General features: G+C 41.4%; 1 pseudogene across 1 annotated transcript; it reads left to right on the plus strand.

Moving 5' to 3' along the window:
- The first annotated feature begins 2,938 nt into the window (after positions 1-2,938).
- LOC108307129 lies at positions 2,939-3,404 on the plus strand (annotated as a pseudogene). The gene has a single exon (XR_001826417.2). The product of XR_001826417.2 is annotated as a 60S ribosomal protein L27-like (transcript).
- Positions 3,405-4,691: the final 1,287 nt, after the last annotated feature.

Raw genomic sequence — 4,691 nt, forward strand, 5'->3', positions numbered from 1 at the left:
GTTGCTCAGTTATGGCTCATTGCAGCATCAACCCCTTGGGCTCAAGTAATCTTCCCACCTCATTTTTTTAATTTTTTTCTGGAGATAAGGTCTCACTGTTATGCCCAGGTTGGTTTCAAACGCCTGGGCTCAAGCGATCCCCTACCTCGGCCTCCCACAGTGCTGGCATCACAGGCTTGAGCATCTTTGAATAGAGACTCTATATACTCCCTTTAATGACAAGAAATGCAGTCCACAGGATAGAATCCTTATTTAACTGCCTCACCACCAGCTGGCACATGCACTTCTTTTCAGTGAGAAAACTGCCTTCACAATTGTCCTGGTTTCTTTCAAGTTTCTGTGGGTGAGGGGAGAAAAGCTGACTATTCTCTTCCTTTGGCTGAAATTAAATCTGGCAGTAATATATGGCCTGGGATTATTCATAGAAGAGTATGATAGTAATTGAAATTACCCCCATGGCTTCCTGCTGGAAAGGATAATAAAAAAAGGTAGGGGGAAGAAAGTATTATACACAGCCAAACACCTGCACGCCTGGTGTTTAGTTTGTCCTTCATGTTAGGTTTGTCTAGGTCTGTTTTGTTGGTTTTTTGGTTTTGTTTTTTAAAGAGACAGAGTCGAGGAGGATCCAAAATGGCCAAATAGGAACAGCTCTGCATTGCAGTTATCAGCAAAAACGAGAGACTGCTGCAGGTGATCCCAAGGCAAGCAGGGTCTGGAGTGGACCTCCAGCAGTCCTACAGCAGAGGGGCCTGACTGTTAGAAGGAAAACTAAGAAACAAAGAAATAACTTCGTTAGCAACAAAAAGGACGTCCACCCAGAGACCCCATCTGAAAGTCACCAACCACAAAGACCACAGGTAGATAAATCCACAAAGATGGGAAGAAACCAGTGCAAAAAGGATGAAAATACTCAAAACCAGAATGCCTCTCCTCCTCCAAGGGATCACAGCTCCTCACCAGCAAGGGAACGAGGCTGGATGGAGACTGAGTCTGACGAATTGACAGAAACAGGCTTCAGAAGATGGGAAATAAGAAACTTCTCTGAGCTAAAAGAACATGTTCTAACCCAATGCAAAGAAACTAAGAACCTTGAAAAAAGATTTGATGAAATGCTAACAAGAATAAACAGCTTAAAGAGGAATATAAATGAATTGATGGAGCTGAAAAACAACAAGAGAACTTTACGAAGCATATACAAGTTTCAGTAGCCAAATCGACCAAGCAGAAGAAAGGATATCAGAGATTGAAGATCAACTCAATGAAATAAAACGAGAAGGCAAGATTAGAGAAAAATGAGTGAAAAGAAACAAACAAAGCCTCAAAGAAATATGGGATTATGTGAAAAGACCTAATCTACATTTGATCGGTGTACCTGAATGTGACAGAGAGAATGAATCCAAGCTGGAAAACACTCTTCAGGATATTATCCAGGGGAACTTCCCCAACCTAGCAAGGCAGGCCACCATACAAGTCCAGGAAATACAGAGAACACCACAAAGTTATTCCTCAAGCAGAGCAACCCCAAGGCACATAATCATCAGATTCACCAGGGTTGAAATGAAGGAAAAAATGCTAAGGGCAGGTGGAGAGAAAGGTCAGGTTCCCCATAAAGGGAAGCCCATCAGACTCGCAGTGGATCTCTTGGCAGAAACCCTGCAAGCAAGACGAGAGTGGGGGCCAATATTCAACATGCTTAAAGAAAAGAACTTTCAACCTAGAATTTCATATCCAGCTAAAGTAAGCTTCATAAGTGAAGGAGAAATAAAATCCTTTATGAACAAGTAATTGCTCAGAGATTTCATCACCACCAGGCCTGCTTTACAACAGCTCCTGAAAGAAGCACTAAACATAGAAAGGAATGACCAGTACCAGCCACTCCAAAAATGTACCAAATGGTAAACAGCATCAACACAATGAAGAAAGTGTGTCAACTAATGGGCAAAACAACCAGCTTGCATCAAAATGGCAGGATCAAATTCACACATAACAATATTAACCTTAAATGAAAACAAGCTAAATGCCCCAATCAAAAGACACAGACTGGCAAATTGGATAAAAAGTCAAGACCCATTGGTGTGGTGTATTCAGGAGACCCATCTCACTTGCAAAGATACACAGAGACTCAAAATAAAGGAATGGAAGATTTACCAAGCAAACATAGAGCAAAGAAAGAGCAGAAGTTGCAATCCTAGTCTCTGATAAAATAGACTTTAAACCAACAAAGATCAAAAGAGACAAAGAAGGACATTACATAATGGTAAAAGGATCAATGCAACAAGAGCTAACGATCCTGAATATAAACGCGACCAATACAGGAGCACCCAGATTCATAAAGCAAGTTTTAATGACCTACGAAGAGACTTAGACTCCCACACAATTATAGTGGGAGACTTTAAACACTCCACTGTCAATATTAGACAGATTAACGAGACAGAAAATTAACAAGGATATCCAGGACTTGAACTCAGACCTGGACCAAGCAAACCTAATAGACATTTACAGAACTCTCCACCCCAAATACACAGAATATACATTCTTCTCAGCACCACATCACACCTACTCTAAAACTGACCACATAATTGGAAGTAAATCACTCCTCAGCAAATGCAAAAGAACGGAAATCATAACAAACAGTCTCTTAGACCACAGTGCAATCAAATTAGAACTCAGAACTCAGAAACTAACTCAGAACCACACAACTTCATGGAAACTGAACAACTGGCTCTTGAATGTTGACTGGATGAACAATGAGATGAAGGCAGAAATAAAGATGTTCTTCAAAACCAACGAGAATGAAGACACAACGTACCAGAATCTCTAGGACACATTTAAAGCGGTGTCTAGAGGAAAATTTATAGCAATAAATGCCCACATGAGAAGAAAGGAAAGATCTAAAATTGACACCCTATTGTCAAAATTGAAAGAGCTAGAGGAGCTGTAGGCCCGAGTGGGTGCTGCTGAAATGGGCAAGTTCATGAAACCTGGGAAGGCGGTGCTTGTCCTGGCTGGACGCTACTCTGGACGCAAAGCCGTCATCGTGAAGAACATTGATGATGGCACCTCAGATCGCCCCTACAGCCATGCTTTGGTGGCTGGAATTGACCGCTATCCCCGCAAAGTGACAGCTGCCATGGGCAAGAAGAAGATCGCCAAGAGGTCAAAGATCAAGTCTTTTGTGAAAGTTTATAACTACAATCACCTGATGCCCACAAGGTACTCTGTGGACATCCCCTTGGACAAAACTGTCATCAATAAGGATGTCTTCAGAGATCCTGCCCTTAAACGCAAGGCCCGACGAGAGGCCAAGGTCAAGTTTGGGAGAGATACAAGACAGGCAAGAACAAGTGGTTCTTCCAGAAGCTGCGGTTTTAGATGCTTTGTTTTGGTCATTAAAAAAGAAAAAGGAAAGAAAGAAAGAGCTAGAGGAGCAAGATCAAAAAAACTCAAAAGCTAGCAGAAGACAAGAAATAACTAAGATCAGAGCAGAATTGAAGGAGATAGAGACACAAAAAAATCCCTTCAAAAAATCAATAAATACAGGAGCTGGTTTTTGGAAAAGATCAACAAAATAAACAGACCACTAGCCAGATTAATAAAAAGGAAAAGAGAGAAAAATAAAATAGATGCAATAAAAAACGATAAAGGGGATTTCACCACCAATTCCACAGAAATACAAACCACCATCAGAGATTACTACAGCTCTACGCACATAAACCAGTAAACCTGGAAGAAATGGATAAATTCCTGGACACTTACACCCTCCCAAGCCTAAACCAGGAAGAAGTTGAAACCCTGAATAGACCAATAACAAGGGCTGAAGTTGAGGGAGTAATTAATAGCTTACCAACCAAAAAAAGCCCAGGTCCAGACAGGTTCACAGCCAAATTCTACCAGACATACAAAGAGGAGCTGGTACCACTCCTTCTGAAACTATTCCAAACACTCCAGAAAGAGGGAATCCTCCCCAAATCATTTTATAAGACCAACATCATCCTCATACCAAAACCTGGCAGAGACTCAACAAGAAAAGAAAACTTCAGACCAATATCCATGATAAACATAGATGCAAAAATCTTCAATAAAATACTGGCAAGCCGATTGCAACAGCACATCAAAAAGCTTATCCATCATGATCAAGTAGGCTTCATCCTGGGGATGCAAGGCTGGTTCAACATATGCAAGTCTATAAACGTAATTCACCACATAAAAAGAACCAAAGACAAAAACCACATGAATATCTCAATAGATGCAGAGAAGGCCTTTGACAAAATTCAACAGCACTTTATGCTAAAAACTCTCAGTAAACTAGGTATCAATGGAACGTATCTCAAAATAATAAAAGCTATTTAAAACAAACCCACGCTCTTCCCGCCATCTTGGCACTTGTGGAGGCGAGAGAGGCGCCTGCTGCTGAAATTTGGAGGCCCGCTGGGAACAGGACTTACAAAAGGAACTATGTCTGGAAGGCTGTGGTCCAAGGCTATTTTTGCCGGCTATAAGCGGGGTCTTCGGAACCAAAGGGAGCACACAGCTCTTCTTAAAATTGAAGGTGTTTATGCCCGAGATGAAACAGAATTCTATTTGGGCAAGAGATGTGCTTATGTATACAAAGCAAAGAACAACACAGTGACTCCTGGTGGCAAACCAAACAAAACCAGAGTAATCTGGGGAAAGGTAACTCGGGCCCATGG

This window comes from Cebus imitator, unplaced genomic scaffold, assembly GCF_001604975.1.
Source record: "Cebus imitator isolate Cc_AM_T3 unplaced genomic scaffold, Cebus_imitator-1.0 Scaffold76, whole genome shotgun sequence".
In the NCBI taxonomy this organism is placed as follows: Eukaryota; Metazoa; Chordata; class Mammalia; order Primates; family Cebidae; genus Cebus; species Cebus imitator.